Source organism: Hesperophylax consimilis, chromosome 5 (genome assembly GCF_061612785.1).
Source record: "Hesperophylax consimilis isolate HC1 chromosome 5, BYU_Hcon_1.0, whole genome shotgun sequence".
Lineage (NCBI taxonomy): Eukaryota > Metazoa > Arthropoda > Insecta > Trichoptera > Limnephilidae > Hesperophylax > Hesperophylax consimilis.
The window spans coordinates 19,724,811-19,751,692 of NC_142840.1; the positions used below are offsets into that span (position 1 = coordinate 19,724,811).

General features: G+C 34.7%; 2 protein-coding genes across 3 annotated transcripts in view; both read right to left on the reverse strand.

The window, feature by feature from the left end:
• The window catches only part of SP1173 (major facilitator superfamily domain-containing protein SP1173), a 156,532-nt gene that overhangs the window by 74,696 nt on the left and 54,954 nt on the right, over window positions 1-26,882 (reverse strand). For both annotated transcript variants that reach the window (XM_089631679.1, XM_089631680.1), the window contains exon 3: window positions 12,287-12,375. The gene's annotated coding sequence lies outside the window, so the exon portion shown is untranslated. The remainder of the gene's footprint in view (window positions 1-12,286; window positions 12,376-26,882) is intronic.
• Window positions 1-26,882, reverse strand: part of LOC149423622 (uncharacterized) — a 46,581-nt gene that overhangs the window by 11,850 nt on the left and 7,849 nt on the right. The gene's annotated exons all lie outside the window — the stretch shown is intronic.

Below are 26,882 nucleotides of genomic sequence, written 5' to 3' on the forward strand. Positions count from 1 at the left end.
GACTTAATATTACCTACTGTCTTACATTTTCACTTTGTATTATTTTATCCACATGTCAAAAAAATGTATTCTTTTTCTTCTGCTTTTACACTTTATTAATTCTTCTTCTTCACATATTTATCTAAATTAAACAGTTCCTAAATCTGTGAATAAAATTGCAATTGTCATTTGTATTGTATATTTCTGTCATCTACCTCAGAACAGGTTACACCTACTGAGGTAGCTAAGGTAATCAAACACGGTACGGTATCAATTACGGTAGCTACTAATATTGTTGTTCTTTTTGTTGTTGGATAAAAAAATATTTCAACTAACGCCGATTTATCGGAACTGAACTGAACGGTGGTTTTTAACCAGGGCGATACTGAGAATATCTACCACTCTGGATCAGTATGGTAATAACTCTTTGGTTATAACTAATTGAAATTATGTGTAAAGTTTGGTCTATTTCACACTTTTGTAGATAGTTTTTTCTATGGCACAGAACTGACTATGAAATGAAAATCCTGTCGAAATTATAACGCCATATTTTTATACTCGTTGCAGGTGATCAAATGAGGAAATACAGAACCATAAAAGTATCTTTTTAATCAATATATTGCTAATACACAATATAATATACAGTATCGATCGACTGCACAGAACTTTGTACATCTGTTATCAACGTATAAGAAGCCGATAGTTTTAAATGCCATAACCAAACATTATGTTAATACCCTTTTGAATAAAGGATAAAATATACGAGCCGACAAAAAAGTCCATGCCCTAAACCCGATTTAAAAAGGAAACACAAAAATTACGATATAATTTCATTGGGTGGTCTTGCTTTCCTGATCTCCAAGGCACCACGACTGAATAACTCGAATAAAAATATCCCCAGATAAATAATTATAATCTTGATAAAGGTTTAATATTGACCATTGTGAAACATTTTGGTCGTCCAGTGACGCCATTGAAATATTTATAATAGGTATTGCTTTGACGCGGAGTCTCAAAGTACTCACCCTGCTAAGTGGAGAATTATGCTACATGTCCGGTATGATATATTATGAGTGTATGCCGTCTGCCCAGCCCCAAAAGCGCCCTGTCAACTTCTCTTGATGGATAGATAATGCCTGGAGTTTCAAATTTCGGAAAAATCGGTAGTCCACCTTAATTATCATTACTCGTAAGGTAAAAAGAGATCCACGTGCCCCTATCCCACAATCCATCCGATGTAATACGCAAAACCAAATGAGTAGATTTATAATAATACTTATTATTATTCAACATCAGGTAATGTTATGTTATACCAAGTGAATAATATGTAATAGTCCATGGTGAGCGATCATCTAAACGCCCTGGGATATAGTCAGAGAGAGTGATTAATTTTTGATAATCGGGCATTCTAAAGAAAGCCTAGGCAATGTATAGAATGAAATATCAACGGGCACTCAAGTATGAAATTAATAATTTTTATTTCCCGCTATTTTTAATTCCCTTCAGATGAGCGTCTTATGTGACTCTTGATCTGACAAATCTATTACTTTACTGGAGCGAGCTTTGAGAGAGCGATTTGAAATAAGTACCTACTATACAAAATAATTACATGTGTATCTACACATATTTCATTATAATGTTAGCTAGGTTCTGAGAGGCATCTATGATGTTGACAAATTTAAAATCAGTCAAAAGAATCCTTGTTTTTTTCCGTAGCAACAAGTTGATATTCAAATATTACCATGGTACATAACATACTTCTATAACTAAAACGCCCGTCTTTTACTTTACGTGGGGATAAATTGTAACCGATTTGTGTCGTAAAATAGCCTATAGTATCACCAAGGGAGCTTACATCTCCATCGACCCCAATAAATTGTCAATATTCATAATACTTTTTTAGGAACAGCTTGTGGGTACGATGCATGGAAATAATATATTCACCGACATATTTATGGTTTTCAAAAGAAGTACAACTCGAGTAGAAACAATAATAAAAAAGAAAAATTTTCTTTCCGACCACTAGTAACATGATTTTTTATGATAGGTATATTTATATGTTATTTTTGTATGAAAACACTGCAAATGCTTCAAACATGTTTTGCTGACATTTTCACTGTAAAGCCCTACATAATGTTAGGTTTGAATTTATAAACTGCCTTCATACCTTGGTTTCCACGCACGGTTATTTGAAACTTTTTCATATCTCGTTCTCTCTTATGGAATACTATGTGAATTCCTTGGAGATTTCACAAATTTACATAAGTTGGGTAATATTTTTTTAGCTATCTCTCCATGCATATTATTCCTGCATGGCCACGTTTGAAGACTTAGCTAGGCTAGAGGAATTGAACCGACGACGTCTGGATGGTAATCCGACGCATTTGTCAACTCAGTCAACTATATAATTGAAAATTACGTAACGTATGAGGTAACACAACAAGGCTGAAGCTTTAATGAATGCCATTGTTTTGGCTCTGATATTTTTTACAAATCAATCATGTTTTGATTGATAACACGCTGGTATAAAATAAATGATAGTGTCAACAATTCTATAAAAGGAAGATTACGGAGACAGTGCCTTTCTTAAGAAATGATCGTAATTTATTCGTTCTTTTTTAAACTAACAATCAGGCCGTTCCTCAACACAAATCTGTCTTGGCACACACCGTTTGCTTCATTCACATTAACACATACTCTTCCGTTGTTCCGACTCTTGACATAACACCACTCAAGTATTGGATTTACTTGATTGTGCATCGCCTTCCTCGGGCGTCCCCAACTTCTATTTTTCATCATTCATCTGCTCTACACTTTCAGACCATCGTAGGTAGATAGGAGGGTACCTACTAAGAACTGCACTTAGCATGGTTTTTGCACCAAAGAAAGTGTCTTTCAGTATCTCATGCAATGCAATATCCTATTTATTTGCAAGTTTGTAGATTTATTTTGTCATAAAGCTTGTCGATTTCCCGTGTTCCAAGAAATACTTCCAACATTAACCGGCCGCTATGCTTATTACTGAAGGATGAAGTGGGTCAAGTCAATAAAATGCCACGGAAACTTAATAGTGAATGCCGCAGGGGTTTAATTGCTCACCGCTTCTGTTTAGTACTTTAAAGTGATGACGATGATGAAATCGGTAAGTATTCCTTGCAAATGTCTTCGTGGAGGGAACATAAATAGTTTATTACCGAAGGTTTACCTCTCTTACCCTTCTGCCGTCTTACATCATGCAGTGAAATTACTTAAAAATTCTGTAAAAATATTGAACAGCAGTATTATTTATTGAGTGGGTCTTGACAGCATCAAGTCTCACTATTTTATAAGTTATCAACTTTCAGAGAACTAGGCAATAAAATTGTACACTTACTATGGGAGAGTAGAGAATTGTGATTGTGTTTGTTAATCCGGTAGTTTTTATTTATACAATGTCTTCTTTGTTTTCGACAATTATAATCAACGATTCGTAAAATCCACCGAGTAGAAACTCCCGAACGAAGACGCTCACCGTCAGGTGTCATGAAATTGAAAAAGATACAATAGTAAAGAACAAATTAGAACATTTACGAACAAGTATTAATAATTTTCTGTTAAAATTTTATATTCTAGGTAGGTAATTTATCGCTTGTTTGAATTTTTCGCACAATCAGTTTCAACTTTTGATAATGACAAATTTAAAGCAAATCCGAGTTCCAGAGGTCATTGAACCAGATTTACAGGTCAGACCCGAAACTAATATCTTTGACTAAGAAAATGACAGTTAAAATAATTTTCTGTTAAAATATTATATATCTGCTTTTTCGCTGTACTTTATCGCTTGTCTTAATTAAGCAATTCCGAGTCCAGAGTTTATTGAACCAGAGTTACACAGGGCTGATGATACCATACAAACCAACACATAGAAATATTGTGAAACCTTCGGAAATGGAGATAACATTTGAATGTCATTGCCTCATACTAATATTTATTACGCTTCGTTTATTTTCACGCATCGCGGGCTTTGTGAGCGCAGTAAGCCACAAGCAAGAAAGAAACCATAGATCAGCGTCCATAGACAGATAAAGCAATGTCCCCGAGCATTTCGCGTCGGGGTAAACAGCTTCTAATTTTAAAGTGGACCAATGACTCAATGGGACGCCCCCGCTGCCGCGCCGGATCGATCGACCTATTTGTAGCTTACTTCACAATGCATAATGCAACCACAGTAAAATCATGCAACAGTTATAATAAATGGGAAAATAATTAGTAAACTAAAAGGGCACATTGAAAACAATTCTGAAAGTTCCGGTTAGAACTCCGACAGACGAAACATTTAAAATCTTCAAAATTTTAAATGTTTCAAACTTTATTAATAAAATTATTTATAAAATTTAAAAAAATTCTGAATACTCCACTGCCCAACATAAACACTCAACCAGGGCAATAGACCAAAATATACTGCTTACCTACTCCCAGTTTGAATATAATTTTTGAAAAGAGAATGATTAATTACCAAATACAACAAATATAAAAACATGCCTACGAGATATGAATGACAATCAACTTGCAAATATTACGAAGAGAATATAAAGACAACTAGACACTAAATAAATAAATAAAAATAACAACAAAAAAACTGCAGGCCATTATAGCACATGAAACCATAGTGAGGAGGACTCTGAAAACGTTGTATTTATTCTTATATTATGCTTTATTTTGTAAAAACTTTACCGTAGAAACGAAAAAAAACATAATAAAAAATACTAATTGATAGATATGCAGTTTGTAATTAAAATAATTTCAGTTATTTCGTAAATTTCAAAATTAATTTTTAGTAAATACTGCACATCCCAAATTGGGGGTAGGTATGTGTGACGCTGAAGCAAGTGGGGAGGGGAAGGAGAAAGGAAGAAGAGAAGAATGAAAAATATTTTTTACAAAAACATTTCTGAATTGCTATTGAGATAAGATCACGAAAAATTGAAGATCTCATGAAATAGTAATTGAAGACTTTATGCATTCATATTAGTACCTACTGTCTTAACATTTTCACATGTCGAAAAATGTATTCTTTTTCTTCTCCTTTTACACTTTATTAATTCTTCTTCACATATTTATCTTAATTAAACAGTTCCTTAATCTGTCAATAAAATTGCAATTGATATTTGTATTGTATATTTCTGTCATCTACCTCAGAACAGGTTACACCTTGTGAGGTAGCCAAGGTAATCAAACACGGTACGGTATCAATTACGGTACCTACTAATATTGTTGTTCTTTTTGTTGTTATATAAAAATATTAAAATAATATTTAAATTAACGCCGATTTATCGGAACTGAACTGAACTGAATGGTGGTTTTTCACCAGGGCGATACTGAGAATATCTACCACTCTGGATCCGTAAAGTTAAAACTGATTAAAATTATGTGTAAAGTTTGCTCTATTTTACACTTTTGTAGATAGTTTTTTCTATGGCACAGAACTGACTATGAAATAAAAATCCTGTCGAAATTATAAAGCCATATTTTTATACTCGTTGCAGGTGATCAAATGAGGAAATACAGAACCATAAAAATATCTTTTTAATCAATATATTGCTAATACACAATATAATATACAGTATCGATCGACTGCACAGAACTTTGTAGATCTGTTATCAACGTATAGGAAGCCGATAGTTTTAAATGCCAAAACCAAACATTCTGTTAATACCCTTTTGAATAAAGGATAAAATATACGAGCCTACATAAAAGTCCATGCCCTAAACCCGATTTAAAAAGGTAACACAAAAATTACGATATAATTTCATTGGGTGGTCTTTCCTGATCTCCAAGGCACACCATGACTGAAACTCGAATAAAAATATCCTCAGATAAATATTTATCTTTATAGAGGTTTAATATTGACCATCTTGAAACATTTTGGTCGTCCAGTGACGCCATTCAAATATTTATAATAGGTATTGCTTTGTCGTGGAGTCTCAAAGCACCCACCCTGCTAAGTGGAGAATTATGCTACATGTCCGGTATGATATATTATGAGTGTATGTCGTCCGCCCAGCCCAAAAGCGCCCTGTCAACTTCTCTTGATGGATAGATAACGCCTGGAGTTTCAAATTTCGGAAAAATCGGAAGTTCACCCTAATTATCATTACTCGTAAGGTAAAAAGAGATCCACGTGCCCCTATCGAACAATCCATCCGATGTAATACGCGAAACCAAATGAGTGGATTTATAATAATAATTATTATTATTTAATATCACGTAATATTATGTTATACCAAGTGAATAATATGTAATAGTCCATGGTGAGCGATCATCTAAACGCCCTGGGATATAGTCAGAGAGAGTGATTAATTTTTGATAATAGGGCATTCTAAAGAAAGCCTAGGCAATGTATAGAATGAAATATCAACGGGCACTCAAGTATGAAATTAATAATTTTTATTTCCCGCTATTTTTAATTCCCTTCAGATGAGCGTCTTAGGCTAGCTTTAGACTTGTAAGTTTTTTCGTAAATTTACGACTTCTAGCCAATAGGCATATTGGATTTTCAAAATGCAATATGCCCATTGGCTAGAAGTCGTAAATTTACGAAAAAACTTACAAGTCTAAAGCTAGCCTTATGTGACTCTTGATCTGACAAATCTATTACTTTACTGGATCGAGCTTTGAGAGAGCGATTTGAAATAAGTACTATACAAAATAATTACATGTGTATCTACACATATTTCATTATAATGTTAGCTAGGTTCTGAGAGGCATCTATGATGTTGACAAATTTAAAATCAGTCAAAAGAATCCTTGTTTTTTTCCGTAGCAACAAGTTGATATTCAAATATTACCATGGTACATAACATACTTCTATAACTAAAACGCCCGTCTTTTACTTTACGTGGGGATAAATTGTAACCGATTTGTGTCGTAAAATAGCCTATAGTATCACCAGGGGAGCTTACATCTCCATCGACCCCAATAAATTGTCAATATTCATAATACTTTTTTAGGAACAGCTTGTGGGTACGATGCATGGAAATAATATATTCACCGACATATTTATGGTTTTCAAAAGAAGTACCTACAACTCGAGTAGAAACAATAATAAAAAAGAAAAATTTTCTTTCCGACCACTAGTAACATGATTTTTTATGATAGGTATATTTATATGTTATTTTTGTATGAAAACACTGCAAATGCTTCAAACTTGTTTTGCTGACATTTTCACTGTAAAGCCCTACATAATGTTAGGTTTGAATTTGTAAACTGCCTTCATACCTTGGTTTCCACGCACGGTTATTTGAAACTTTTTCATATCTCGTTCTCTCTTATGGAATACTATGTGAATTCCTTGGAGATTTCACAAATTTACATAAGTTGGGTAATATTTTTTTAGCTATCTCTCCATGCATATATTATTATTCCTGCATGGCCACGTTCGAAGACTTAGCTAGGCTAGAGGAATTGAACCGACGACGTCTGGGTGGTAATCCGACGCATTTGTCAACTCAGTCAACTATATAATTGAAAATTACGTAACGTATGAAGTAACACAAGGCTGAAGCTTTAACGAATTCGGTTGTCTTGGCTCTGATATTTTTTACCAATCAATCATGTTTTGATTGATAACACGCTGGTATAAAATAAATGATAGTGTCAACAATGTCTATACAAGGAAGATTACGGAGAGATTGGCTTAAAGGCAGTGCCTTTCTTAAGAAAGGGTCACAATTTATTCATTTTTCTTTAAACTAACTAACAATGCCGTTCCTCAACACAAATCTGTCTTGGCACACACCGTTTGCTTCATTCACATTAACACATACTCTTCCGTTGTTCTGACTCTTGACATAACACCACTCAAGTATTGGATTTACTTTATTGTGCATCGGCTTCCTCGGGCGTCCTTAACTTCTATTATTATATTAACACTCCTTTCATCATTCATCTGCTCTACACTTTCAGACCATCGTAGGTAGATAGGAGGGTACCTACTAAGAACTGCACTTAGCATGGTTTTTGCACCAAAGAAAGTGTCTTTCAGTATCTCATGCAATGCAATATCCTATTTATTTGCAAGTTTGTAGATTTATTTTGTCATAAAGCTTGTCGATTTCCCGTGTTCCAAGAAATACTTCCAACATTTACCGGTCGCTATGCTTATTACTAAAGGATGAAGTGGGTCAAGTCAATAAAATGCCACGGAAACTTAATAGTGAATGCCGCAGGGGTTTAATTGCTCACCGCTTCTGTTTAATACTTTAAAGTGATGACGATGATGAAATCGGTAAGTATTCCTTGCAAATGTCTTCGTGGAGGGAACATAAATAGTTTATTACCGAAGGTTTACCTCTCTTACTCTTCTGCCGTCTTACATCATGCAGTGAAATTACTTAAAAATTCTGTAAAAATATTGAACAGCAGTATTATTTATTGAGTGGGTCTTGACAGCATCACGTCTCACTATTTTATAAGTTATCAACTTTCAGAGAACTAGGCAATAAAATTGTACACTTAATAATAATAATAATAATTGGATGACTTGTATAGCGCCGTTTTTGTGCAAAATCACCTCAAGGGCGCTGTACAAACTTATAATCTATGTTCTTACTTAACTACTTATGGAGAAAATATACAGTACAATACTTACCTGGTAGGTCACTTGAGATTAACACTATTAACATTATCGAATTGTTTATTGGCGGAATTTAGATACAGGATTTAGGACTTTATTGAAAAATTGAATACAACTGGACTTTCTCTTAGGAATGGTATATTTAATTTAAGGGTACGACAGCTCAAAAAGGTAAGTTTTCAGTTTAGACCTGAATTCTGTTGGACTTGTTATGGATCTTAGTTCCGGAGGGAGTTTATTCCAAGCCTTCGGCCCAGATACTCCGAAAGCGCGATCACCAAACTTAGTATTTGGCTTGCGCTTAGGTTCTATCAGTCTGCCTACAGCTGATGATGTTGCTGATCTAAGCGTTGACTGCCTCAGACCAGTGTTTTCCGGGACGCATAGTTCAGAGATGTAGGGTGGGGCCATTTCATTGATGGATTTAAACACCACCCAGCACAGTTTGTACTGGATTCTTTCAGGGCACTTGAGCCAGTGAAGGTTACGAAGGTGTTCTGAAATGTGTGAATATTTTGAAACCCCGGTTATGAGCCGTGCTGCTGCATTAAACACTGATTGAAGTTTGTCAATTTGATATTTTGGAAGGCTGGCATAAATGCCGTTGCAGTAATCGAGACGTGAGACTACGTAAGAGTTGACAAGTAGTTTTGTTGCTTCTGTAGGAAGGTTTCTTCGGACAGACTTGAGTTGTCTTAGGTGAAAAAAACCGGTGCTTACAGTCCTATTTATTTGACTTTTAAACGAAAAGTCTGAATCTAAATTGACACCGAGAAGTTTAACTGTTGTTTTTGGGATGATATCGCTGCCGGAAATAGTAATAGGTGAATTGTCTATGAAATGTTGACGTTTGTTTGTGGCTGCCCAGAGAAACTCAGTCTTAGATGGATTGAGCTTCAGCTTGTTTGAAGACATCCAACGAGTTATTGCTTCTAGACATTCAGTTATACGGATCTTGAGACTATTGATTTCATTTGGAGCACAGTAAAAATAAACTTGCTGATCGTCAGCGTAGCAGTGAGACAAGAGATCAAATGACTCGATTATTTTGGCGACATCATTTGTAAAAAGGATGAAGAGAAGTGGACCCAAAACGGATCCCTGGGGTACCCCTGAAGAAAGTGTTGCGAAGTTGGAGAGTTTATTTCCAACCCTCACGGCTTGTAAGCGATTGGATAAATAGGATACCAGCCAATTTTTTATGTCGGATTTCAAACCAAATGTTTCCTCTAATCTCCTTATGAGGAATTCATGATCAATCGTGTCAAACGCTGCACTCATGTCTAGGAGTGAGATAAGTGATAACTTACCTGACTCTACGGCAAGAGTTATGTCTGATAGCATACGAAGTAGTCCGGTTTCAGTTGAGTGGAACTTTCTGTACGCAGATTGACGTTTTGTGAATAATTTATTTGAATTCAAGTGACTGGTTATTTGTGCGGCAGCAATTTTCTCCAGGATTTGAAATAAATGGTAGATTTGAAACGGGTCGATAATTACCTAAGTTATCGGCGTCTAGTTTTGAATTTTTCAGGATTGGTGTAACTACAGCTGACTTGAGTGGTTCAGGAAAGTCACCCGTGCTAAGTGATTTATTGAAAACGTGAACTAGGAATGGCGCTAAAACAGTAGAACATTGTTTTAATAACCATGTCGGTATGGGATCAAGACTGCACTGTTTATTAGGCGAGCTTGAAATAATTTTTATTACTTCTTCCAGCGTTGTGGGTTTGAAGGACGACAAAATTCCTTTAGAATTTAAAGTGAATATTGGCGGAGGGGCGTGAGATGCGGAAGCACGAATGGATTCAATTTTTTCCCGAAAAAAAAATTGAGAAGGCTTCCGGGGTAATATCTATTTTCTTTGGAACAGTGACTTCGGAAATTACAGTCTTTATTGAGTTCCAAAGACGTCGCGGGTTGGTTCGCTCAGAGTTAATCTTTTCTTTCCAATAGTCTGATCTTTTGGAATTAATTTTACACGTATACAGTTTTTGAGCAAGGATCCACTCGTCTCTTGTAGTTACAGAAGAGTTTTTCCTATAGGTCCTCTCTAATTTCCGCATAAGTCTCTTCTGGTTTCGACATTCATCGTCAAACCAGCCGTCAGACTTTCGAACTTTCCGTGTTTTTGATGATGTCGGGGCATATTTATTTAACAGACATGAAAGTGTTTTATTATATGTCTTGACAAGTTCGGTAGGGGTCTTTGTTTCCCAAACATTGGGTGTACATAAGAGAGAGGTCTGTAACTCTTCCAGAAAATCGCTAAAGCAAAATTTACGCCATTCCCTTGATACAATTGTTCTATATGGTACTCTAGGCGGGTTAAAATCAATATCAGTGCAAACGAGCCGATGGTCTGACAGTCCTATATCACGATGTGTGTGACAGTCCTATGATCACTATGTCACTTCTATGGAAGAGTAGAGAATTGTGATTGTGTTTGTTAATCCCGTAGTTTTTTATTTATACAATGTCTTCTTTGTTTTCGACAATTATAATCAACGCTTCGTAAAATCCATCGAGTAGAAACTCCCGAACGAAGACGCTCACCGTCAGGTGTCATGAAATTGAAAAAGATACAGTCACATCTAGGACTCGAACCCAGGATCCTTGCCTTGCCGGGGCACCGCTCTACCAACTGAGCTAATGGGACCCTATCTCCTTCGGTCATATTTAACCGTATTATACTTCGAAGAAGAACTACCAAAATTATCTTCATTTTTCTCACCCCACATTTTTATTGGCAGCTCTTTATGTATGATCGCAAGATTCAATCCGAACTAAATGCAATCTAGACCAGTGTCTTAGATAAACATATCTTATTTTAATTTTAATGTGTGACATCTAATGACTTTTTTTCTGCAAGTCTATGGTGAATATTTTATTTTTTGGAATAACTTATGAGTAAAACCTGAAATTGTAATTGTAATTACTATCGAGTTTAGGAATAGCCAATTGAGTACCAAAAATAAGACAGACGCCATTCTGTTTGATCCATATTTATCAATTTTTCAGTTGGTGTACCTATGTTTAAATTTGTAAGTTCTTGAATATTGCAAATAAATAGAAAAATATTTATATCTTTTTCCGAAATAAAATAGCGCGCGTGTTTGGTCCCTCCCATCTCCCCGGTGCCTGCGAATACTGCAACAGGAGATGAATTCCTGCGATATATTGTTTGCTTTCCATTCGGACTGGAATCCGAGGTCAGAACCTCCTAATTATTTTTCGTTATAGACAGCAGTGGAAACTCTAGAATTCCAGCCTTCTACTACTGCGAACCAAGAATATCTCACATAACGTAAATATTGTTTTAGTGAGATATGATTTGAGATTTTCCCGGTCAAAGTATTATCGTGATTTATTTTTGGGGTATGAGATAATATGCTGTGTTGCGCTTCCTCCTTCTTTCCTTGAAATCAACAAAACTCCATCAATATTAACTAATAGAGACGACGTCCGGTACTCGTCGGCTATACCAAAACTAAACGTCGAAAACCACATTAATTTAACAAATTATGATACTGAAATACCGGTCACGCGAGGATCGACGCTCGCAGAACGGTATCACTTCTACATACATAAAAACACATTTTATCACAATAACTTAGTTTATATATATATATTTATTATATCATATATTTATCATAATAAATAATGTTATTTTAATTATTCAAATAGATCTACCTTATGAGTGTGAATTTTGGCGCAATATCAGCTTGTAAATTTCGGCTAGTTCCTGAGATGATAATTATGTTCCTGCCGCCCGCAAATATCTGGAATAAAATAAGAGAATTTAGTTAGGAAGTTGCAAACAAAAGCAGTCTTTTTTATACTTTTCAATTGTTTTGCAGATACATAAAGTTTTGTGGTAAATAAATTTATGAATATTGCAGACTGTCGAGAACCTACAAACGAAAAACAGGTAAGTCATCACTAAATTAAATTTGAAAACGCAAAGAAACTTACTCGAAATGTTACTAACACTACCACTAGTACTACCAGTCATTCGCATTAACAGATTTTTAAAAAATCGAACAATCAGAGTGATTTAGTATCTCTTCAAATATTTACTGTAGATTGTATTAGAATGATTAGTTTTTTATAAATAATTCATGATGCTCGTTATCTTTCAGATGAAGACACGGTTATTACATGTACATGTTAAGAAAAGGTACATAATTTAAACCATCAGTTGAATGTTGAATATAGTAATAATCTTCTAAATAAAATGATCCGTGGCCCAGAGACGTGGGCGGCATAAAAATCCAATTATCGGGTCGTTAGATGGAGAAATAAATCGACCGTAATCAGTGAGTTACTACTAATAATGCCAAGAATCACAATAATAAGAATATTAGTCAATGGTGGTTAAACTGTTCTGCATTTTGTGATGGCCACACAAGTCCTCATTGCCTGGAGCCAGTGGGACTATGGCACTCCCAACAAGGATAATTTTATGAAGTAAGGGACGTAGTAGATGACGGATGATAGAATCTGGCTACTGATTACCTAACATGACTCAATACCTCTAATACTTTAAAAAAAAGATGAGTGTTATCTCACAAAAGTTCATACTGCCAGGAGTAGAAAGTGGAACAATGTTATTACGAGAGAGGATCGAGAAGGGGAAGAAGATGGTTTGGAAAAAGCTAACTTGAAAAAAATGTAGATAAACCATATGATTTATAATACAGACCGTTTCACCATTTTAATACACCGTTTTTAAGTATAACATGTTGAAAAATCAGTGACTGGCGTTTTACGGTGCTTTTTTCGGTCCTATTTCCATAATGGTCGTCTTTTCATGGTATGGATTCGGGTTGAAAAAATGAGGTGTTCAATTTTGGTACCGATTTTCAAAGAGTTTAAGATGGAGAACATTATTTGGCATCTGTCGTCTGTCATTGCTTTACAATTTATCATGTGGAAATATTGCAGGTTTATTTCGTTTTACATTTGAAATGGAAGATTGTAACACGCGTTTTGCTGATTGTCAACGTGTATTACTGTTCAGCATTGTGAATTTCGCATGTTTTTTTTTTTACTTATTAGGTTTTTATTGGTAAAATATCTGTATGAAGTCGTAATGAAAAGAGTAAAATAAAGATTTTTCATTCGGATCTCGATGTAGTTTCCATGTGGAAATCGGTATGAAAAAAAGCATCCTGTACCAAATTCCACCACCAACATGGGATGGAGGAATAGAAGTAGGTATAGAGAAATATAGAAATCATTCGGCTGCTAGTTGAGAATCTCACCGGCATATCGATCACCTCAAAGACTTGATCTTTAAGATTCAGTTTCATTTCTGGTCTGTGTTCGTTCACTGCGACAATACTTGATTTACCTGCCTTCCACTGTGGTTATCGATTCGCGATTCAATTATGTTTTACAAAAAGTAAAACCTGTGATAATTGTCACCCCAATAATCACCCCAAGCGACGTGCTTAAAATGAGAACCGCCTGCAAATAATGCAATATGTATTAGGGCTAATGAGAGGCCGGGGGGTAGCCGCAGGACAAGGGAGAAGGATAGGGGATGAAAGACAAACAAGGGTAGCTAAAAGAAGCTTCCGAGTAAAGTGAATAGAAGCTTCAGGCAGATTTCTCTGAGGTTGAAATAAGATACACTTTGTGTGAAATTTAAAAAAGTAATTCGAAAGGTCTTTTTAGATGCATTTTCATAAAGATGCCCCGAAAACAATCAGTACTGAATCGGATAAAAATAGACCAACCAGTCCGTATATGGGTGCTTTTGCACATACTCTTATATTGAATATGAATCATATATTTCGACCTGTTTCGATGCAAGATACACTATGAGAATTATAGTAATGAATCAGGAATCAGTAGAGTGTGAAGTCGTCTTGCTGTCCAAATTATCTACAATAATATTAACGTCTCTATTTCATCATGGCTTTATTATTATTTATAGTGTTTTGTTGTTGAGTTTTGGTTGTGATAGCTCCCCCTTGTGGGTATCGTATAGTTCATAATATGGGCTCGTACTCTAATATTTTCAAAATACTCCAAAGAATGATTGTTTTTGCACATCAAAAATAAATGAGTAGGTTTGTTCAACATAATGAACTATCCCCTTTTAAGTGGTCAATGGCGGAGGACGAAAAAATCCCTGTGAATAAAAATGTCTGCACGTATTCCCATTATTTGATATTGTCAAAATAAGCACTTTAATGAAGGCATTATACAGGGGTATCGGCCCTGATCCCTTACAAGGAGTGCAGTTAAGTATAAATGAGGATATCTGAAGACTCTACCCCCCTTAAAATAATGCGTTCCAGTTCATAGGAATCTTTGAAAGGATATCTACATTGTACCTTCGATGGAAAATCTTTGTTATTATACAGACTTTGGAAGTGAGGCAAAGAAAATATAATGCCGATGTACCTATACATAATACCTTTCTACCTACAAATTTCATAGATAAAAGTCTGTATTTTTAGGAGGCAAATATTTTGAGAGTATAATATTATCTTTCTCCCATCTGCATACAATATGTGTAAAATATGCATGATCAGGGAGCTTAGTCGGTGGGTTGGTAATTCATTCATGGTTATGCCTCCGACGGCGCACTATTTCATGCGTGGCATTCATATTTGCCACTTGCGAGAGCTCTTGGCAGGTGGATTGCAGATTGGCAGGTGTACGACGACTGGGTGTGGCAAGAGGCAAGACTACAAATTACCAATTACCTGGCAAGGATTAGAGTTTTCATAATGAACTCGACATTGCTAAAACAAAGCGACAAAGTAGATATTTTCATAATTTCAAAATGTCCCAAAAGAAATATGGTAGTAAACGTAATACATTTAATATTATTTTGAGATTTATTTGTACCTACCTTCTGGTAAATCAATTTTGTTGAATTCATAAAGCAAAGTGATTGATTGATTCGATTTGGCTTTTTTTAAAAATAAATAATTGTATTATTGTTATTAATTAACGTGCGCTTAAAAACTCACTGATTTTGCCAAATATTGCTATTTTATTAAAAATCTCTTCAACTTATTCGTCATCCAGTTAAAAAGGGAACTGCAACGAATGATTTAATATTTTTTTAGTTTCATGTTAAACTCTTAGTAAAAAAAGATAGAATTATCGCGATGTCGGAACACGTATTCATAATAAAAATCAATATATTTTCGCATTTCGTCATTATATGTATATTATCAGGGCAAACACAGTTCCTTGAACACGTTTTCCTATATATTCTGAATGTAAAATTTTATTAGGAAACGGCGTGCAGTCCCTTTTTAGCCGGATTTCAATAAATCAGCAATACTCAATTTTCTACGTGTCTTTCAAAATATTTTCATTGAAAATAAGACATATAATATTTATATATAAACCTACTTAACCCAGTTAATAAAGTTTTGGTTTCATCACTCCATGACTTTATATAACTTTTTAAAGATGTGATGAATTATCATTTTGATGATTTAACCGGTCACCGTTTATTTTGTATACCCAATTTACATATTGTTGCTTTATGCATAGTATTCTTTACATTGTATCATTGTTTACATTCGAATTTTTAACCTCACTAGGACAAGCCTGTATTGATGGTTAATAATTTTTACAAAATAATACAAAGATTAACGTCGTTTATAGTTTATCATTTATCATTTATCATTTATCGTTTATCGTTTAGTGTTTATTGTTTATTTTTTATTGTTTATTGTTTATCGTTTATCGTTTATCGTTTATCGTTAATCGTTAATCGTTTATCGTTTATCGTTTATCGTTTATCGTTTATCGTTTATTCTTTATTCTTTATTGTTTATTGTTTATTGTTTATTGTTTATTGTTTATTGTTTATTGTTTATTGTTTATTGTTTATTGTTTATTGTTTATTGTTTATTGTTTATTGTTTATTGTTTATTGTTTATTGTTTATTGTTTATTGTTTATTGTTTATTGTTTATTGTTTATTGTTTATTGTTTATTTTTTATTTTTTATTGTTTATTGTTTATAGTTTATTGTTTATTTTTTATTGTTTATTGTTTATTGTTTATTCTTTTTTATTTCTTTTTTTACGTTAGAATTTTTAGCCTTATGTTTCTACAAATTCTGTACCTACTAAGATAATTCCAGCATTATAATATAGGCTAGTAAACATTTAGAGTGACCATGAGGTGTTACACGTATTTGATTGTAAAAAGACATTAAAAACTATTAATTTTAAAAACGACCAAGAAAAAAGAAGAAAAAAAGTATTACATTATGCTATTAATTAGAAAGGACAAGGATGAAATAATATAAATATAAAACATATTATGTCATTGATTTAAAAAAGAACAAATATTACATAAAATAGGTTACAGATTTAACAAATTACCTACATAAATTAACCTTTATTTAACTTTGGGGCTTAAATGTTCATATAATAATTTCTGCAGTGAATGAATAAGTTTTAATGAACAGCGTCTAAATATTTGTATGCATAGAATCATGCTAGGTTGCATTGTGTTTAATTCTACAAAGAGTCGAGCCTACTTCTAACTCCACACAAAGTGCATGACGGAAGAGAATTCTTTAAACCAAAAGCCCAGCATTTCAGACAGCAATAATGTTGCTTTATACTTCGCAGACAGGAGCAAAAAACGAGCTTTTAAATTTTCTATGGCCGGAAAGCTTTACAGTCCGTATTACGGCGGACTGGAAGATAAAAGGCATTGTTTTGGAGGCTTTAAATTAAAATTGCATTCATGTATGTATGTGTAATCTGTATTGTGTATAATGAAGGCATGAAAGCTGTTGTAAGTTACTTGCAATGGCGAATCATTATCACAAAAAAATCGCCTTAATCATTAATAAAAAACCTTTTAATCTTCCAAACAAATATCCACGTTCCTTTGTATCTACTTATAACGTTAGGCCAAGCTTAATGCCAAATCAATATTTTGAATAATCTTTATAACGAATTGGTGTACATTATGAATACCAAAAATATGCTTTAGATAAATTGAAGGTTTTCCTATCGTTTCGCTTGAGCAGAATACAAATAAATATATAAATGACTCAATAAAAAATATAAATGTAAACTACTAAAAAAAGTATTTTTTCAATAGAAATGTATGAACGCGTAAAGGAAACAACTTAAAAAATATAGTATTATAGCTAAGATTATCTGTGACAGTTTCACTTGAATAACTTTTTTGCTTTCTTATAAAATTATTTAAAAAATAAATAAAAAACAGTTTTGTGCTTGAAATCGAACGTTTATAGACTCCGTTTGTCAAGTGATTTTGATGCCTATTACCTACAATATAAGGTATACCAAAAATATACACATTTTTGGCTTGTAACTTCCTCTAAATTTATTTAATGACATTTCTCGATGAATTTATCGAAATTATCAAAACATGTTTTTAGAGTGTTGGTACCACTCGTTACAGTCGTTACCACGGTTGTCAAGGTTCTATTCAAGTTCTGTTATTATATCATTATTGGCCAGTTGTTTTAAAAAAGTGAACTAATAAAATAACTTGAATAGAACCGTCTCAGAACTTGAAAATCAGCTTTGAAAGATGATGAATTGTTCAAATTTTGTGAAACAAACCGTCCTTATAGATAAAATTTTAATGAATGTAAAATCATACCGCCTGTTTATTTGCATTAAACAAATAATATATCCATTCAGGCCGGTACAAGGTGAACAAAACCCGTCTGATTAAACGGCTTATTCCAATGAGCGGGCTCAATATCTCAATAAACATGTCACGTTTATTTACAAGTATATTACGGCATAGGCACAACTCTGCGTACTTGACATTTCGAGCTGTGGATTGAATCCAACTTCAAAGCCAAGTATGGGACAGCTGTAATATGGGGACGTACTTGGAAATTTTATCTTAACGTCACTGTGATTGAATGCTGCTATTAACAGTAATCGAACTTTTATTCATTATTACTTTATTTGGAATATATGCTAAGGTATATATTTTTATGGTGATATAAAGGTGGGCCTTCGCCTGGTGGCATTTTTCCAAGCAACCCAGTTTTATTTATTATATTTATTATACACAGGTCAAAGAAGAATATATCAATGACACAGGTCCATTTTAAAATTCTAATTTAAATTTCTAATACATACATATATATTTTGTAATTTTCTTAAGGTAGGTACTTTTTAAATTTCACTAGATTTTTTTCTAACATTAACTTCACATAGGAAGCACAGGATAATAATTTTCCTCAGAGCTTTTGTCATTTTTGGGGATGCTGTGAGGAGGATATTTTTAAGGGGAGGAAGGAGAGAAAGTTCTGAGATGGTAAAAGGTATGAGGGTTGGGTAGGAATCCGGGGAGAAGTATGTTGATGATGAATCAGGAGTGATGAATGAATAGTTCCCAGCCACTGCGGTACAGGGCGTTGGGGTTGATAGAGAACGGCTGGAGAGGACAAAAGGTCTTCCTCAACCAATTTCTCCCGCCACGCAGTAGGTGGGCAAACGAACCCGCCGCCAAGACCTAGACAAACATCATCCCATGAACTCGGGGCCCCCTGCTAAGTAACCAAATTTATTGAAGAAAGGATCACAGAGGTGTGGGTTATCCAATAAATATATTTCCCGGGCAGTGGTACCTATACCCGCCTCCCAAATTGTAACTAATCTATTAAAGCTGAACTTACCCAGTTTTGTAAAGTGGGGAAGCATTGGATAGCAAAATGATCTGGTGGGAACAACACCTATGCGACTCTTTTAGTCTTGAATGTAGCGTATAAAATGAAACCCAGTATATCATATTGTAGCTTGTTCAAAGGTGTGATCCTTTGAAGAGAAGTGTGAATGATTTCGAGTGGCGGTTCGGAAATTCAAGGGTTGTCTAATCGATTAAGGTCCCGTAAGTAAGCGGTCAAATATGGTTTGAAAGGGAGGTATGTAAATAAAAATTTTAGAGAGAGCGCGCTAATATTAAAAAAAAACTATACTAATTAAGCGAAAATTGTAAAAATATTTTATAAAACACGACTCGTTTGAAATAGTGCAAAAATCTCTCGACAAATGCTTAAGTTGCGTTTAAAGATGTACTGTGAATTTTCAATTCATACCTATAACATATAAAATAACAGAACAAAACGTGTTTTTACTAATTTTCGGACCATTGCGATTTTTTTCTATCGAGGGAATTTCATTTAATTACCGCTTTTCTTCAAAACTAACTAATTATTTTTTTGATAACTTAAAGGGTTAAGCAAAGAGAGAGAGAGAGCCCTTATAGGACATAATATACTGATTTTTTCTCTTTAGAAGTAGGTAGCTATTAGAGTTGCAGTTTTTTCAGTTACACGTTGAGATATTATCTCAAGTTTTGATGCCAATAGGAGTATCTCGATATCACCTCATCACTTTCAATTTTGAAAAAGTGAAACTTGTAATGCACATACAGCGCATTTGTTATATCCTGATATTTTCAACTTAGACAATAAATAAAGTACTTTATTTTTTAAATGCGTTTTTTTCTGTGCAAAATATAATAATACATGCATAATGTATTATTATATTACTTCTAATTAGATTGTATCATACGTATCCAGACCTCCAGAATATTTCAAAAGAATTCATATTTACGCCAAAATCTTTTTTTTTTTGATTTTATGGATTCTTTCGTAATCCTCTAACTAGCTAGGGCTTATAACAATACCCTTCATGTTTCTAGCTGACTAGTACTGCGGCTCATTTGGCCTTATTACTATTACCATCTGATGGTTGTATTTACTTGACCGATTTTATATTACATTAATAAGTTTTATGAGGAAAAATTCTTAACTGGATAAAAAACCTCAAAATCACAAAAACACTCAAACCCCGAAACCGCTTGATACCGTGTCGCCGACACATTTGGAGATCTTTACATCAAAATAACTCAATCAAATGATGTATTATATGTGATTAATCAAGATAATTACATAGCAATATAATAGCAGAACCTGAAACACATCTGAAAATAATCATCCACCACCTCCCTCGGACACACCAACCCACGAAGTGACCGCGGCTAGGAAGGCTACTCAGTATTTACGTAGGACCCCCTCCACTACTCCCCGGATGAAATTCCATGATGGCCGCCGTCTCCAACCAATCACAGCCCAGCATGTCACCTTGACTTTCTTATCAAACACTGATAACAGATTCAAAATACCTAACCACTTTACTCCTCACGAAAGAGGATAGAACGCCTCCGAGAGGGTTCGATTTGAAAACGTTCTATAAATAGAGAACCGAATTCCATACAAAGTCAGTTCAACAACTACCTCTGAAAGAGAATCCTCTCTCCTGAAGAACCATCTCCAAGTCTCCAAAAGTCTCAAGAAATATTTTCAAGTGTTTTATTCAGTAGTAAATTCAGTTTTGCCAAGTATTAAATTCTTTTCGTCAGTTCAGATCTGGAAATAAATTCCTCTCTGATCGTGGCTTCAAACTCTACCACGAACTTCTACAACATCTACCAAGACTGAAAACGCTGACAAGTGTACCCAGCTACCTTCGTATCTACAGTTATTGTACGGACAGTATATTGTCTCGTACATAGATCTTATATCCGATGATGTGCACTATTATTAAAAAGGTTCCATGATAACTCAACACAGTGACAATTCAACACACTTAAAGTGATATAAAGTCATTCGAAACGATGAAAAAAAATTTTTTTTAACCTAACCTAACCCAGTTAATAAAGTTTTTGTTTCATCATTTTACATGACTTTATATAACTTTTTAAAGATGTGATGAATTATCATTGTGATGATTTATCCGGTTACCTATTAAAAATATTTTAATTAAGATCAGTGTTCGAAACTGACATTTTTACGATCAAACAAGCTGACATTCTGAAATAAATTAGTAAAAATACGTATTTAAAAAGCGCATTCAATGTAACGCTGAGCACCACCTTTTCCCTTGCTTACACATTACAGCTGCAATAATAATAATTTTTATTTTATTTTAAAATGAAATTACCCCATAACTCTAGGGTGTTATCTCTCGGTTCTATCGCCAGCCGTGCGTTTGTCAAGACGGGTTCAATGGTTCAATGGTTCAATTGGGGTGGAAATGTAAAATGCGGTAACGAATGGGCACCGCGGGCCACCCTTTTCATACTCCTGCAATAGTCCCCCATTTTTAAGACTTAGAATAATTACGGCAGGTAACTCAGGTGTCATTTTGAATTATTTTATTGAAATAGTATAAAAAAAGAGGGAGAAATAATGACAGTAAAAACGTTAAGCCAATTTTACCGTCAAAAAAATCTATTAAATTTAAGATTTATTGTACAGAGTTTTTGGTATGTAGGTATACATTGTTTTGAAAAAGAATTTTGTCAGTACCCGTTGTGGAATTTTATTTGTTACGATGCCAAGATTTGTCCATGATAATCAAATACTCGTATTACCTAATCTACAGTCTATTTTAATAATAATTTCGAGGTTAACGGATAATGTCAGTGGGTGTGGCGTCATCGTAATATTACAGGTAAACACTTGTCAAGGTTAAAAGCATCTTTCGTAGAAGTCAGCGCTTGGACAGGAGACAATGCGAGCATCTTGCAATAAATTAATATGCATTTTGTTGATTGAAAATCAACAAAATTGATATTATCTGCTTCCAGTAATAGGTAGGTTCTGTCAATCTTCCTCTTTACTATTCCTTCTTCCCACCTTGGAGATGGAATTTCACGAAGTAGTGGGTGTTTTACACGATGATTTTTATCATTGCAATAATCACATTGGAAACTATATCAATTCCTATATGAAAAATCATTGTTTTATACGATCATTATTTTCAAACTTACTATTTTATGCAGATAGTTTTCATTAGAGAGGCAGGAAGGTATTAAATCGTCAAAAATGGCAACACTGAACATAACCCTAGGCCGAATAAAAGCATCTTCTGTCATTTTTCGTTGCCGTCAACAAATCATCAAAAATATAGGCGAAATTCACAATCCCGAACAATAATACACTTTCACAATCCGTAATAAACACATATTTTTCTCTTTTTATCAACATTTTAAATATAAAACGAAATATACATACATATATTTTCACATAATATAGTTACGTAAAATAATGACAGATGACGGATTTAAAATAATGTCCGCCATCTTAAACTATACGAAAATCGGTATAAAAATTGAACATGCTCTTTTTTCATCCCAAATATGGATTCGTGCGAATGAAAAACGAATCATTTAGAAACTGGATGAAAATTTGTTCGGTAATATCATTGATGTAATAAGACTATTGGTCTATGGGTAATACATAAGAAATCCACACTCCGGTATAATAATAATTCATGTTTTATGAATGTATTTCAAATTACCTTAAAAAGCCGTTAATAGACTAAAAGCTAGGATTTTATAAATATTATCATATTGTTTTGTAATTCAATTCAAATACTTACAGCGTGGGAGATTATTGGTGAGTAAGCTGCTCTTGTCTATGGTAAGTACCTACCTACCTTGCAACTTAGTTTTGTCATTTTGGCATACAGAGCTCCGGGCCAAAAAGGCCCCTTTCTCTTTCATCATGAGTTTAAATTGGTTGTTGGAAAATTATTCCAACTTAGTTACTGACAAAAATAGTTTTTAAGGTTAAACGCAACGCTCGTTGTATTCTACGTGTTCACAGATGGCGTTAATTAATTATTTGCAAGGTATTGCTTTACAATATTAAGACAAATCATTTGTTTGCGCCCGTATATACGCAATATGAATATGAATCAATAGTTTTGTTCGTTTAAAGACTTAATTCTTTCGAGAAAGGCACACAAATACAATATTTTACCGATGATTCAATCCAATATTGTATTTGTATGCCTTTCTCGATAGAATTGAGTTTTTATATGGACAAAACTAATTATTCATATTCATATTGCGTATACGAGGGCGCAAACAAATAATTTGTCTTAATACTGTAAAGCAATACCTTGCAAAAGCGTATTTAAACAAAATTAATTAATTAACGCCATCTGTGAACACGTAGAATACAACGAGCGTTGCGTTTAACCTTAAAGTTATTCTGTAATATGTACGTATTTACTATTTTACCTACGAGCACTAATCATGGCTTTGAAAAAATCATAGCAAGTAAAATAGCATATTAGACGAATTTATTAGCAAACCGTGAAATGGTAATAAAGTCCATTGTCCTTTGATTTACGGGTATAATGATAAAGCATAATAAATAATTGGCTCGGGTTATACAACTGTCACGGTACAAATTGAGCATTAGGGGAACACCATATTGTTATTTTTTTATGTAATTCGAACCCCTTATTTGGAATGGTGCTCTAATAATAATTGATATATTTTAAAAAGGTAGCAAAGATTTCTATTCAATTTGTTATGCACATTTAAAAAATTTCATGTAACCAAAATATATTAATTTATTTAATATTTTATGCGGGTAACCTACCTAGGTACTTACCCTTTCTACCTCATAAATAATGATGATACCACAGACATAGGAATTAATAGACGAGAAGATAATGGCGAGGGGTAAAATCAACTGTTGGAGAACGAAGGGGGTTAAGCTGACTGTGATTCGTCAATAAATCAATCTGACAGTAAATAGGCATCTCGCATTATAATATCACCATTTAGTTCTTAAAAGTAAAATCTGCATTTAAATGAATAGACATTTTTACATGGGAGCGCAAATTACTCGCCACGTTATGAACTAATTTGGGAAGTCCAAATTCGTCAAAGTAAATTTCTTCTGTTTGCAGAGTCGTAGTTAGTTTCAGAGTATTTAGTTAAGACACTTTTATAAATGTTCATAATTTACTTCCCAGCAACCAACCAGCTTTGTGTTTCGCGTCCAGACGTTTCTCGATGTGATAGTAACAACTGATTCATATTATACGATGTGAATATGCTTAAAATAAAGTAAAATAATGCTTATATATGGAATGTAATACGACAATTGGGTTTATTCTCTTTTTCACATCTATTTTTACAAGTTTTCATAGTACAAGTCAACATTTTGCCGTGTTATTTCGTAAAATGAACCGATGATGCCTCGACCATAGTTCGCACAAGAATGATGACGTCACGTTTACAAATTTCATTTGAGGCCATACGCGAGCCCAGCCGGCTCAATGGAACCGGTATGGGGAGTGGGGATAATACGCTTTTAATCACTTAGGGCAGGTCTACTAATATTCATATGTCTATGGATGATACAATGCATCGTATTCCGTATCTGATATTTGACATTCTATTCATCTTACGAAAAATGGAGCGAAAAAAAAGCTATTGTTTCATTTTACCACGGACCAAAAAAAATACTTACGGTAGCCATTTTGAATAGTGACGTAAAAATCACAAAAATATTTTTCGTTATTGTCTTTAACTTACGCAGACCTTTGAAAAATGTTAGTAAATCTAGTTAGTAAATATAACGCTTTTTGAAAATGGCAAAAATTTCAATTTAATATAAAAATAATAATATGGTAAAAAGTATTACTTATATAATATGTAGGTACTTTATCTGTTGGACCAATAACGCATATAAGCGATCAATAAATAATGATATATTTCATTTTTTAAATTTTTTATTGTATCTATTTTATGATACTACTATTTTTTCCATTTATTTTTATTTTTATTCTTATTTACAAATATTTTCTTACTTAATGTCCCGTAAATCCCTGTATGTAACTTTGAATTGTATTATACTCTCTACGAGACGTTTTGTCTTGCTCACTTGCCTACAAACATTATAAAATAAAGACCATTATTATTACAACCGGTTACCGCTGTCCGGGCCGCTCGATAGTACAGGGGCCCGACCCTCAGGCTCACGACTAAGGGTGGGCTGCCCCATCAGCGAGTGTAAAAACCCCGCCACTGCTGTTGTGCCGGTTCGTGACCGGAGGGGACCCAGCAGCAGCGTTTGGGGCGCATTGGATGCCCTCTCCAGCCGGACTCTCCCAGCCTATCGCCTAGCACCGCAGTGGGTGGGCTGGAACCAAACGCTCATCACTCCTGGACAGCCTGAACCCCATATTCCTACCCACCCCTCACACCTTTCCATTCCAGACCTTCCTTTCACTTCATACCCTTAAAAACAAAAAAAAACAAAAAAAAAAAAAAAAAAAAAAATTAAAATCATGAATATACATAAAAACAAACATAACATCTTTACAGCGGCGAGTAGCAGGCGTCCCCGGTGCGGGCCAAAACTGTTGGTAAATTTTGCCAACATTCGCGGCCTGCACACAAATTTAAATTCCGTCCATCACCATCTTTTGTCCCAACGTCCCAACCTTCTTTTCCTATCCGAAACTCAGATAGCCGAGCCGCCAGACTCCTCCTATCTGGACTGCCCGGGCTTTACCCTCGCAAGCAAATTCCGACTGAAAGGAGGAGTCTGCCTCTATAGTCGAGCTGACGTCAACTGTGTGCGACTATTGAGTCTGGAAAACTCCAGATTCGACGTAATGTGGGTGCGCGTCAATCTTGCCAGTACGGCAAGATTCTACGCATGTCTATACCGCTCACCGAACCATAGCGAATCAGACACTTCCGAGCTCTTCAAACATTTGAGCGATACTATTGATGATCTCTTGCCCCGCTACCCTTCGGCCGAGTTTGTTGTTCTGGGGGACTTCAACGTTCATAACGAACCATGGTTGAAGTTCTCAGGCCCAACGGACTCGGCTGGCCGACAGGCGGAATCCTTTGCCATTTGCTACGGATTAGAGCAATTGGTTCAGGAGCCTACAAGGGTTCCTGATGTCCAGACTCACCGCTCCAATCTGTTAGACCTATTCTTAACTACTGTGCCACACGGTTATAAGATTGACGTCACAGCGCCTCTGGGATCATCTGACCACTGCCTAGTGACGACATCAATCCCCGTTAGCCTCAGACCAACCAATGAGAGGCTGAGGAGAAAAGTGTGGCACTATAGGTCAGCAGATTGGTTCGGTATGCGGGCCCATTTCAATGCTTTTCCGTGGTCAGCTGTTTGTTTTCGGACTTCGGACCCTTCAAGATGTGCCCAGGAGATTGGTGAAGTCATCAAATCGGCGATGGATGGCTTCATACAATCGACTACTAAAGAAACTGGTGTGGGCTCAAAGCCGTGGTTCAGTCGACAATGCTCCGAAGCAGTTCGACGAAAAAACGCGGCTTACCGAGCCTACAACACATCTCGAACGCCCGAAAGCAGATCAGCATACAACAAATCGGCAAAGGAATGCAAGAGAATCATCAATAGGTCAAAATTCGAACACGACCTGCAGATC